At 41.9% G+C, this 13134-nt stretch overlaps 1 long non-coding RNA gene across 1 annotated transcript; it reads left to right on the top strand.

The window, feature by feature from the left end:
• Nucleotides 1–4641: 4641 nt before the first annotated feature.
• Nucleotides 4642–9905, top strand: LOC122167049. Its single transcript, XR_006170940.1, has 3 exons — nt 4642–4794; nt 8444–8446; nt 9892–9905. It is a non-coding gene; the product is annotated as an uncharacterized LOC122167049 (long non-coding RNA).
• The last annotated feature ends 3229 nt before the right edge of the window (nt 9906–13134 follow it).

Here is a 13134-nt window from a genome sequence, read left to right as displayed (position 1 = left end):
TCTGCTGTTGCCTTTGCGATTTGTGTAAACAGCAGGGAAGCACAACTGATGAAAGAAGGGAGGGCTGTGCTGGGGCAAAGGGAAAGCACTGGCAAGGGCTAACACCAGAAGGGTTAAGATGTACTCCTGAGCCAGCAGGGATAAATCAAAAAATCCTGCTCTCTTGAGCCTCTCTCTATCTACATATATGGCCTGCAGCACTGCCTCCCACAAGATTACAAATGCACCCCTGCCGCTCCCTGCGAAAGAGCCAGGGCTTGCCTGAATCGTACAGAATACTTTAGGTACAAGATCATCCTCCCCATAGCCTGAACCCTGAACGAAGCCTTCCCAACACTCAGAAAGCCTTGCTCAGCCTGGGCTTTTTGCTGTGCATGCTTCAGTCTGCAGTCAGCACACCTGGTGCACCACAAAGACTTTATTTACTGCAGGGGATTTCTGACCCAGCCAGGAAGGAAGGGAAATGTTGTGTGATGCCTTGAGATCATATCCCCCAAACAACTGAGCTGCTCAGTAGCCTTTCTACAGAAAAATTCATCTTGTTCCATTCCGCAGAGGTCTCTACTGATGTGGGGATATTTTGTGAGGCTCCCCACAAGATCACTGTAGCAGCTGGGATGCTTGCCAGCAGGAGAGGATCAGTCCTCTCATTTACTGAGTACCCCTGGAGCTGCCTTATTCCCTTTGGTGAGGTGCTGGATTTGGCTTGTCCTCCTTGGCTAACAAGGGGTAGTGCAGTTATGTTGGGAGAGAGCTTTAGAATTATCAGCGCTGGCGACAATCTAATTCAGATTTTATACTGCAGCTCATCCCTATGGAACTGAGGACTCACTCCGAAGGTAAGGATCAGAAGCGTGCTTACACTGGAACAAGGATTCACTCATGCCAATGTGGCTGCCATTGAGCAACATGTCAGCCCAGACTTCAGGAAGAGGCATTTTTCAGCTATCTGTGTTTGATGTCAACATTTTACATACATTTCCTTGCTAGAATAGCAGCAATAGCACTGCTGTACTACTTTGCATCTTCTGTGTTGCTGCCTCTTCACAACCAAATGAAAGTTGTATAGTTCGGTCATGAATTGCTGGGAAAGTGTGGAAACCAATTATAAATTCCAGCCAGTTCATAGTGTAATTAATGCACAGTTAATTATATTGGATGGCGAAGCCTAGCTACGGGATTGCGGCATGAATACACTGCACTGTAAGAATAGAAAAGAGACACAACTATGATATTAAAAAAGCCAGTATTAAATGAAGCAGATGTTGAAATACCACCATCACCCTGACAGACTAAGCAAAGACACAGGTTGAAAAGAAACCATGTTTGCTAAAGAAGAGGCTTTGATGCATCTTTCTGGACAGTTTCTTCACCTGCTTTCTTTCTCCCACAAGGGTGCCTGCTTTCTCCCATAGGGTGCCTGAGTTGGCCCTGGGTCACTCCAGGGTAGTGGTGCAGGTTATAAAAGGCAAAATTAATTCCTGCCCAACACAACTAGCTCAGATAGTTTTTTTTTTTCTTTTCTTCCCCTTTTACAGCAGTGTCCTGCACCAACCACAGCAGGGCAATGTGCAGGTCTGTGCTGGAAATCCAGTGTGCATCCATGCCCATCCAGGTCCAGGCTTATCATGCTCCACCTCCAAAACCAAACAAGGGACAATTCCAACTTCATCCAGGGAACAAATCCAACCTATGGGGGAAAAGGTATAAGGGGATTAAAAATGTAGCATCTGGTCTGAAGGTTTTGTGTCCCCTTGAGTACTGGGGACGGCCACTTACTTCTCACGAGGTGAAGAGTGCCAACAAAAGGTGTTATTTGTTTAACTCCATGGCAGGGCACTGTGGAGTTTGCTTAAGGCAAATAGTCACTGAAGCACAGCTTGGCTGCTTTGTCCCCCCCAGGCCTGCTTCGAGGCTGTATGTGGTCACATTTGTGTTACCTAAATGAGTTTTAACCTCATCAGCACTCAATGGCTTCCAAGGTGTGGAGCCTCCATTCCCCAGGACTTCCCAGGCTTCTTTTCAAGAGGGCTTCTTTTCCCAACTCTGCTGTCATGGCACATTAACCCAGGCAAGCTTAGTGTTTTATTTTCTCCCTGGCTTTAAAGCTTTAAATGTCTCCTAGTTTTATAGTTTGTATTTACAACCTGTTCACAGGAGTGTTTACTGGGTGTGCCATGGCATATCTGCCTCAAGTGTGAGTCTCAGGCAGCCACACTCTTCCCACTGTGCCATTGCTAAGTCACTAATTCATTATGTATTAAAACACACCATGACGTTTTGAGAGCCTTATTCATGGAGATGAGCATTTACTCATACAAATAAGCTTCCTTATGCTACAAGAATGCTTCTATGTCCATCGAATGAATAAAAGATTCCAACATCTAAATCCCACTTTCAGAAGGCAAATTTAACTCCAGTTTTGGCTTTGCTCATTCCTTATTCCCTGCACTTCCAGGAAGTCACATATGCAAGTGATTCTGCCTGAGACAAGGCATGTAGAAATACAGGCAAGGAGCTCAGCACCAAGGCGTAATTCTCTTTTGCAATGCTGCAAGTGCAGACACTGGAAAAAGGGAACATGGTAAGTTGTTGGGCCAAATTTGTCCTTCATGTCAGCTCCTAGCTAGATTTAGCCGTAACCACTTACCTCTTCTGAGTGCCAAGCCAAGCACAATTTATGCTGCTTGACTGTGAAGAAAGGACACAGCATTTTCTTAATGCTTTCTGAAAGTGTGGAAGCTCAGAATAACTATGAGGTTACAAACAGGAGCAAAGTGATTATGGCTAACATGGAGCCTCAGAATTCTATGAGGTATTAGAGCAACCCATGAATTTCAGGAAAGACTAATTCCCAGTATAACATTTCTCATTTCTATAAACATCACTCCGTCCCTGATATAAATGAGATTTTTCTTTGGGAATTATTCTTTCAGCATCCCATATTCACATGCTCCCGTCTCCCAGATATCCACCTCTCTGTTTCAATTCCACTTGCATCAGTCTTGTTTGCGCTTTGTTTTCAGGAGCCACTCCTCTTTATACAGAATTAACTGTTTCTTTAGGAAATATTTATTGGCTTATTTGTTATTATTGTAGGAACACGGTGGGTTTTCATCATCTGAAGAGACATCGCTTATAATGAACTTTATTATTCTAGCTTACTCAGGAAGTTTTAGAAGGTTTAAGAAGCTACAGAGCTTCCTTAGATTTAAAAAAAAAAAAAAACGAAACAACAACAACAAAAAAAAAAAACAGAATGTAAAATTCATGTTTGATAAGCATATAATCAACAAGTATACAGAGAAGTTAGGTTGGTCTTCAGCGAGCTTACAGCTGGAAAGATTACCATGTTGGAGAGAGATAATTGGAAACAAATGGAAAAGCTTATCTGTGCTCATAGAAAAAGACTCCAAGCAAAGCCATCTCCAGCAAGAGATCCCTCTTCAGTTGCAGTCAGCTCTTAAATGGATCTAGGAGAGGTACAGCCAGGCTCCAACCCTGCTGGTCACACAGCTGAATTGCCTTCACCTATGCTCCTATGGCTGACTCAGTGCTTGCTTCAGGTGATCAATCAGAGGTTCAGGCTGTGATTCAACAGTTCCCATACAATCAGTTTCAAAGATGTAACATGCTAGCCATATAAGCAGGAAGCCAAAGTGATTTCAGAAACCCAAATAACCCAAGTAGGTCTGTCTCTCAATCTTCTTCTTCCCCAGAGCCAGGCAAGAATACAACTGTGACTAGGGAAGTGAAATTAGACACAGTGAAGTAACAGCTGAAGAAATCTGTTTTTTATTTTTGAGTATGCATGATGGGTATGACTTCATAGTGCTGAGGAACTAATCAGTGATGCTCTGTGTTTAATACTGATCCTCATCTATGATCTCAAGAAATTTCCAAGAGGAGTACAGATGGTAGTTTTGAGCTTTTAAAAAATATTTGAAGTTCACAAGAATTTAAACTAAAACCCCTCTAAAGGATGGTTTTGGTCAGTAAAAGTACCTGTACTTCTTTTTGCATCACATTTTTGCTAGCCAAGAGTCTTAAGTATTATACCTGTATGTATGACCCCTTCAAATTTATTATATGCTAAATTAATTTGATCTAGCAACTAAACTGGAAAGGGGCAGCCTGAAGCTTAATGCATGTAAACTCTTATGTCTGCCACTTACTATTTTTTCTATGTTTGAGTATCTTGAACATCTTTCATAGACTCATAGAATAGCTTAGGTTAGAAGAGACCTTAAACGTCATCCAATTCCAACCCCCCTGCCAGGTTGGATCGGATCTTTATTTTAATGTAGCTTTAAATGCACAGCACATGTTCAACGTTGTCATTTTAAGTACGGCTACATCTTGGCAGCAGGGTCACACAGAGAAGGAGACATGGTAAAAACAAAGAGGTTAGGATCTAAATAAGTGACTGGTGCTCAGATTTTATGTTCCCGTTTGTATGGGAACTGCTGAGTCACGGCCTGAACCTCTGATTAATCACCTGAGGTGAGCCTTGAGTCAGCCAGAGGAGCACAGGTGAAGGCAATTCACCTGTGCTGCCGGAAGGGGTGGAGCCAGGCTCCACCCCTCCTGGACCTATTTAAGAGCTGGCTACCAGAGGGGAAGGATCTCTTCTGGAGATCCCCTCTTTGGTATCTTCTGGTGAGCTCAACCCAAGGGTAAGCTCTTCCACTTATTCTCTTTTGTGATCGTTGTCTGCTCTGCCTTACTCTCATTGATTGTATTGCGATTGTAACATCTTGATTATACAAAATTATAACATCTTGGTTATACACTGTTTAACTTTCACTGGCTTGAAGTAACAGAGTGAGTCAATTAATCCTCATAACAGGAAGTAATTGCATTGCTGTTCCAATCAAGTCTTCAGAGAAAAAAAAATCATGCTATCTTCAAAGAAAGCAACTTCTGTACCAACCCAGCATCCTGGACAATTTATTTAGTGTCAATTCGTGGCAGCCACCAAGATCTCTGCTGCCACATCAGTGCATTTAATGTCATGGACCTGGACGTAATTGCTTGTCAGAAGTGTTGCAAAGTCCATTAAGGAATTTATTCCCTCTAGGAGAGAACTAAACCTGTACATCCAATCTGTATGGCAAGGTCTTTGCATAGATCTGATGCAGTAGGAGCACCCTATTTATTCTCAGGCCCATCAGATATCATGAGATATTCCCATCAGATCAAGTAGCTGATAGATTCGTCCTGCTGACTTGCTGAGGAGCACACTCACACAGCGTGTAGCAATTTCATGATTTGTTATCTGTATTGCAGGAATGGCCATATGAGTTACGTACTGCAAAATGCTTATACTCTGCTCTACAGAAATACAGGAATTTCTTCATTAGGCTTCTTAAGTTCACCCCAACAGTATCTGAGGTCCATGTCTAAAAAAGGAGGAGTGAGCATCCTGAGCGTGTCTGTGCCTGGCTCTGCACAGACTGACTAGGGATGCTTTTCACCTCAGGTAGGAGCTGGGTAATACCCAGGAGCCTACAGAAGGGGCTCAGTGTTGAGGTGAGATAAAGGTGTAATTAAAAATTCTTTGCATCTTCCTCAGGTATTTGTGCCTTTTTATGCCTTTGCTTGTTCTGAGTCCTCACCACGAAAAAGTGAGGACTTAACACTGTGGAAAGAAGATTGTTAAATATATTTTTCTTTTCCCAAAGAGAAAATTCTCTTTATAGTCAGTGATGCAATGTACAGAGCATTTCTCCAGGATGTAAGTGACATAAAATACCTTTATCTTCCTGCAGAAATGTCCCATCAATTTCTCAGTTTTCTTCGACCCAGTGAATGTGCCTACAGAGCAAACTCCTTGCACGCTGTCTATGCTTGCCAGCTTCACCTCCTTCTTCCCATGGAGACTTTGCATCCTGCCTTGCCTTCTCTGACCAGTTCATGCTATCTCTCACATGTGACTGTTGCACTGCAAGAAATGCTGTCTCTGTGGGTCTGTGAGCAATGTCCCAGCAGCACACGTGTCCCAGGGGCCCACGTCCCCGTGCCTTTCCTGTCACAGCAAGAGTAGGCCATCACCGCCCATGACAGCTGCCTGGGGAGAGAAAAGGCAGGGCCTGTGGATGATAATTTATTTACTGGGATGCAGGCACACTTTCCTATGAACTGCGGCAGTATCACCACATAGCAGCATGGGCAGAGCTTTCCCGCCACTTCTGACACGGGCTCAGAAGGCAGCAGCCATTTGCCAGGGGCACAAAGAACCCAGCCTTCCATCAGTTTATTGCCACTTGTATCTAATTAGCCTGCACACTTACCAACGTTTGTTGGTAAGAACCTGAATTGGAGTAAACCTGCTTTTTCTAACTTATCACTTGCAACTGTGTGAGGGAAGAGTCAGATGTCCTCTTATGAATATGGCTGACAAAGTTCAATAATTAATATCTCCAAAAAAATGAGCTGGCAAGGCAAACAACGCTCTTTTCCTTCACTGAAAAATCAGCCTTTCTGGCACGAGATAATTTGTAATCATCTGCCTTGATTTCCAACACAACGCAAATTATTTCTTCCAGTCTTCTGTGTAGAAATAGGAAAAGAAATCATTAGTCCAGAATGGCACAACTGCAAAGGGTGTCTTAGTTCAGCCACATAATCTGCTCCGGTATCCACATCTCAAACTCAATACTTTGATGACAAATGAAAGCACTTACTACATTCCTCACTGTATAAATGATTCTGCAGTCATTGGTAAATACGGTTACGCAAAGCCCTGACTCATGGAATGCTAAATTAAAAAGAAGAAATTGACAGGGAAGATCCCATGAAAGGCTTCAAAATTTCTGAATATGAAATAAAATTAACAAGAAACTGCAATCACAGACTTTGCGAGAATATTTTTCTTTTGATACTGCATGACAGAATCTCTTAAAGTAGCATGACAGGAGAAAATAAAAAGGAAAAGACTTCATTATCCGAAATTGATTCCTGAAGTATGAAATAGTTTAGGGAAAAAGTGAAAGGAGGAAAGGAAAATCTGGGCTGCCAGGAACACAATCTTTTCAATTTCCTGACCAGAAACGCTATGAAGTGATACACAACAATTCTGGGACTGGCTCTTTGAAATGATATATCCAGTTCTCATCAGAAGCAGTTCCTAAGAAAAGACTTTATGCAGAACAGATACTGCTACATATCAAATCCAAGATCTGAATGGGACACATCATTGCTTTCTGAGTACTACGAAATGAAGGAGAAAAGCTACTCTTGGTGTTCCTACTCCTCCTATTATCTTTTATAATGAATGAATGATATTGTACTCAAATGCACTTCAGTTCAATCATTGATGAATCAGGAGTTCCTCCTCCATTCCATCCAAGATTCTTGAACATCTGCAGAATATGAGCTTTGATTTTTAAACAAAATCATTTCTAGATTCTGTGTTTGAAGAGGATAAAAACTTTTGAGTGAGAACTGAGTGCAAACTGGTGTTATTCTCTGCTGTGACTTGAGATAGTAAATGAACAGCAGTATGAAAGATGAACTCCCTCCTCATCTCCCACCTTTCATCTCAGTATGCTGCAGACTCAGAAGATTGTCTCTGAGGGGTGATTTTAGTGTCAATGTTGTTATCAATTTATTTTTCTGACAAAAACTGTGAGGAACTAGGAATCGTACTGAGCAATCCCTTCTAGATCACTGAGTTCACTCCCCTGCTGTGGCAGCACTGCAGCATAAAATACCCCACAAATATATATAGTACTATTTTTAAAATCTAGGTGTATTTTTTGTCCCTCTCTATTCTGATTAAAGTCTTTGCTGCTCCAGAGTAGCAGGAACAAGCTTCTAAAACCGAGGCCAAATGTATTCACAATCAGTTTATACCCATTTGACTGTGTGCCAGTATCAGCCTTTGGTGTAAATAACTCTTCTCCTTTCTTGATGTTAACCCCACATCATGTTTAACAATAATTGTATCCCTCTCAGCCTTCCTGTCAGACTTAATAATCTAAGCTCTGCAAATGTCTTCAATGCTGGCCCCACTTCCCAGTATTCCCAATGAAGACTCAGTGCTGCGCTATGCAAGTGGCAGTAATATTTTCCTTGATCTGTTGGGAAAAGCTTCCTGAGAGCTTTTCTTTTCTTAACTTTGGCAGATCCAAGAATAAGAAACCCATGAGAACTACCAAGGCTGACAAAGTATTTAATATTAGCCTCTGGGCAATGGAGCGGCAAACCTTCTGACTGCTGAAAGTGAATTGGCCAGGCTGAAATCTCCAGACATCTCAGCCCACACGCACTCTGGAAAGAGAAACAAAAACAGGGAATCATTTCTTAAATAACTGCTTTTTTAACATACATGTTTTTCAAACCCAAATGCTTTTCACATATTCCTTTTCTCTGCCCTGGTGCTTGACATTCTCTGCTTTCCAACAGAACAGGCAGGAAGGCACTTGGTGAGGTTGGCAAGAGGGTGAGGCAGAGGTGGGTCTGTCCCTAGGATATCCCACCTCTCGGCGGTGTTGTCACAGGATGTTCCTGTCAGGCCAGTGCTGTACATCACCCGTCCGAACGACTACCTTAGGCCATCAGTATTAAGTCCCCCAATGTTCTCACCATGATGGGAATTTTCAGAAAAGATATGTCATAATAAAATGCAAATAACAAATTGCCTCTGAAAATGGCCATAGTTGAGCAGGCAAAATAATTTTATTAACTCAAGCTCCTAAACAACATCTCTGCTGTTGGTATTGATCTGACACCCATAAGTGATATTAATGAGTTGTATATGCAGTTTAATTACTTCCTTTGAATTTTTCCACTGCTGATAGAGCATCTCAGCAGCACTGAGTACCTGTCCAGAAAAGGTAACTAAAATGGGAGCAGAGATAGAGTAGTGAAAAGCCAAAAAGATGGAGACTGAGGGACTATGGAAGGGTGTTGATAATAAGACAAGAGAGAAAGAGGGACTAAACTATGGGTCTTACTATGGACTGCCTGTATTTATATACAATGATCATTTATCTCCTGCTGGGAATCTCTCAGTTATGCACATAGAGGTTAATAGTCATCTTTTGCTGTCAACTTGGCCAGGGAGAAAAGAGTAGGGCTGCTCACTGACGTGAAGTTCCAACAGACAAAAAAGAGCTAAGCATGCCTGGGACCTCATTTTGTGCAGAACTGACCACAGCCAAACAGCTTTTATCAGACTGCAATAACACCACTATTGAGGGCTCCATCCTGCACTTTGAGCACAAAGTCACCACCAGAGAGAGCACTTCCAGATCTCCTGGAACTATGTAAACCTGGGATTCAGGTGCTGAGGTAAGTACTTAGCATGGTGACAGAGACAGATCTGCTTCATCAGCAAGCAGTTTAAATATAGCTGATGTGGAAAGCACACCATCCACCAGATTGCACTGATGGAGATGCAACTCAAGCACCATTATGGCTAAGTTCATAGAGATACCTTAGCCAGAATTCAAAAGCACTTTAATAAATCTCCCAGCCTCACACAACAATTCTAGATTAGGTTTAAAACACAAGCTGTGTGATTTGATCTCCAGGTGAGAGCGCTCAGGACTGCTTCAAGCAACTTCTCATATTGTTCTAAGGGCAGAGAGATGTGCCAAGCCTTGACCTCTGGAAAGTGAGTACTGGGAACCGGATTAAGTAAATACATGGCTCATTACAATATCTTCACCAGCCTTACACTGAAACATTCACAAGCCTACTTCCATTGGTTTTCCTGAGTTCTTTTTTTTTTCTTTTGTGTTTTTCTGGCTAGACATTTATTTTCTCTGCCTGTGTTAGATTAAAGGTACAATTGCAAAGGTCACTGTCTTCAAGTGCCTGCGTACCACAGTTACTGACCCTATTCAGGATGACAAGGGAAAAGTGCCCTCGTATGCCTCCTAGAATGTCTGAGAGATAGAGCACTCCGGAAAACTTGCTTTAATCTCACAAGAATCCTGTTGAAACATAAACCATGTAACCAGAAATAAGAAGGAAAGAGGCACGTTATCCGAATGTAGTTCCAGTATTCTCAGAACTAATTGCTGGAAGTGCTTGAAAGAAATTGGTTGGAGTATAATAGTTGTTGAGATGCTTCCCCACTGCCCAGTAAACACCATGCTGATTTTACTGGGTGTTGCATGTTAATTACGTGCAGTTTTACTAATAATACTCAGAAACTTCCTGCTGTGTGGGTAGGATTAATGCAAGATGGCACTGATGCAAATATAGCCAGCTTGCTGAAAGCAAGCTGGAGAACAGTTATGGATTAAGCTACATATCCTGTTAGGCACATAGCAAAATGTGTTTAGAAGTTGCTGTAATTTCTGTGCATTGGGAACGTACATTAAAATCCAGATTTCTTAAAGACAGCATAAACCATATTTACCAGAACGGGGGAGAGTGTAGTTTGAGACATACAATTGAGTGTTACCAGTTTAGTGAGTCGCTGCAGACTACCTGAGCTGCTGCAGTAAACCATGGCCAAGGCCTTCACTTCAGGGAGATGTGTTGTAAAACACCATGCAGAGCTGATCTGCTGGTAGGAGTGACTGTGTGCTCCATGACAGGGGCATTCAGTAGCACGGCCCACCAGGAGTCCGTGGAAGATGAGGCAAATGGAGAAGTGGACCCACACTGCTTCTCCGCCAGGCAGACACTTAGCATTTTTCAGTTTTGGATTCAGTGAATACAGGATTCTATCAGCACCCTTACCCTGCAGTTCTGTGGAAAAAAAACCCCAAAGAAAGCCTGACACTGCTGCTTGTAGCTCAGTTGTGTGTTTGAGTCATGGATCCCCAAAGATCTCCAAAAGTTGCTTTGACCTCTAGTACTGCTGAATACAGCATCTTGCTGGGGACTTAATGGGATCCAGAAAAGCTCAGCACTCCTGGAAAATAGCCTGCTTGAATCTATTGACTTTAAATCTACTCAAGGTTGCTTTCTTGTACTAATTACTTAAATTGTTGAGTCAGCAACTTCCTATCAGGGATTGTAGACAATCTTCTGAATGCTGTTTTACCCCTCTGTGTGCTCAGTGAGTCACACCCTACATGAAGCGATTAGAACACTTAGACAATACTAAACTGATTCCACAAGACCTTATCTGACAGGATAATCACTGGCAGTGTACACTGATACCAGGGCTGTTAGCTCACATTTGCAGTCCTGGATGCTTTGTGAGCTGTCCTTTCACTGGATGATCTAATGTTCTGCGATGAGAGGTGTGTAACTGGCCATATGGGTGTCCTTGTAGATTTGGAAGTGCCCTGTAGTGTTTCAGCTGCCAGAACATGCTCAGATTGAAAGACTTCTTCCCTGACTTTGTGCATGTTCATTAATGCTAATTAAAGACAGGAACAGTCCCATCACACATCTCAAGGAGAGTTCTGCAGTAAGGCCTCTATTTGCTCTGATGGAATTCCTACTCAGTGTAAGTCTTGATTAATGTTTCTATCTGACATGAGGGCAGTATCAAATGTTCTTCTCTGTGGCCTTTTACAGTGTAACTGAACTACAGTATGCTTGAATATTTAGTATATTTTGAAAACCTCTTTAATGACTACAGTTTGGGAACATTTTAAAGCAATGAGATGGTGATCCTGCCACTAACCATTTCACGTGTCAACCTTTTTGGCACTGTCTATAGTCTTTTAGCTTGATGGTTACTCACAAAAGGGAAAGAATTCTTAAACTTCGTCTTTTCTTTTTTAATAAACCAGCCTTATTTCCTTTATCTTATCCTGCTGAATTTTGACGGAAAGAAAGACAATAGAGTCTTGCTGACTTGATGGAATGGTTATGGGTAGAGGAAGAGGACCCAAATTACTGTCCAAAGGAGAGGAAAGCCCTGGATCTCCAAGTCTCCCCCTGCAGCGTGAATAGGACATCCAGGAGGAAAACTGGGGATTTGTTAAGGACCTGAAGGTCCCATTCCTTTGCAAAGGTAGGAAAGACATGAAAAATTGTCACTAAGTTTTCTCTCAAGCCCTCCAGCAGGGAAAGCCAAGTGTAACAATTCTGATATGTATTTACCATATAAATAACAACCAGAGGAAAAGCACTGTGCATTTTTGTCTTATATTGAAACAGAAAGGACATAAATTCAAGCATAACAAAAATCCCTGTAGTCATCTAGTTCATTTTCCCACAGTACATACCAGTCCAATTGAAAACAGCATTAATTCTGTCTCCCTGAGAGAAATTCAGGCCCTCACTGTACTGCTAGTTACAGTTAACTTTATGTATGGATTATTTTAATGGCTTATTGACCTGCCAGCAAACCAAGCACCTTGTTTTATTAGTATCAGTAAAGTCCATATTAGCAAGAAAGCATTATAGAAGTTCACTCTTATTTACAATAATAATCTAGATTTTTTGAAGGGAAAGCAAAAGTTTCTATATGCCACCATTTCCACAATACAGCCTCATAACATGACATGATCCTAAAGCATGTGGAATTCTGACTTCATCATAAAACTGAGAGCAGAATAAGTCAAGAGTTTTTGAATGCCATTTTGTTCACAGTTATAATTTACCCTTCATATGATATCTTTGTCATAATCAATCATATCTGCAATGCACAGACCCTTTTCTTCTCAGTGCACGCCTCTCCATGAATTTATCCACGGTAATTGCACCCCAGATACTATGTCTTTCTCTTAATTACACCATCTTTGAAGTAGTCTCCAACAAAACAAAATAATAAAAGCTGTCCATGTGTGAATACACTGTAGACTACCAAAATTGCTGTTTCACTGAAGAGTATCCTTTATATACAACAACAGTGATTTGTTTTGCATCATCTATTTTATGCTTTAAAGCAATATAAAAAACACTCTTGTCCTGCAGTAGTTAAGAGGAAGACAACATAGACAAACCTTTACTCCTACATAACAGAGATGAGCCTGAAGGGACAAAAGTTCTGTCTGTCTTGTACATGGCTGGAAAATGACAGCTCAAATAGCTGGGCAGGTAGCGAGCTGTCATCACCGAGGTGTGAACAGATGCCACAAGATCTTGCTATCAACGTCATCTGAGCAGGTGAGGATGTGTCTGAGAGCATAATGACTTGTCACCCTCTGCTTGGTCCTCACTGGGAGCCACTTGCTCAGTACCAGTCCTGGCCCACTGAGACAGCAACCCCTG

Source organism: Centrocercus urophasianus, unplaced genomic scaffold, assembly GCF_019232065.1.
Source record: "Centrocercus urophasianus isolate 14NV4802_14NV808 unplaced genomic scaffold, USGS_Curo_1.0 seq_353, whole genome shotgun sequence".
NCBI lineage: Eukaryota > Metazoa > Chordata > Aves > Galliformes > Phasianidae > Centrocercus > Centrocercus urophasianus.
This window is presented reverse-complemented; position numbering and strand designations above follow the sequence as displayed.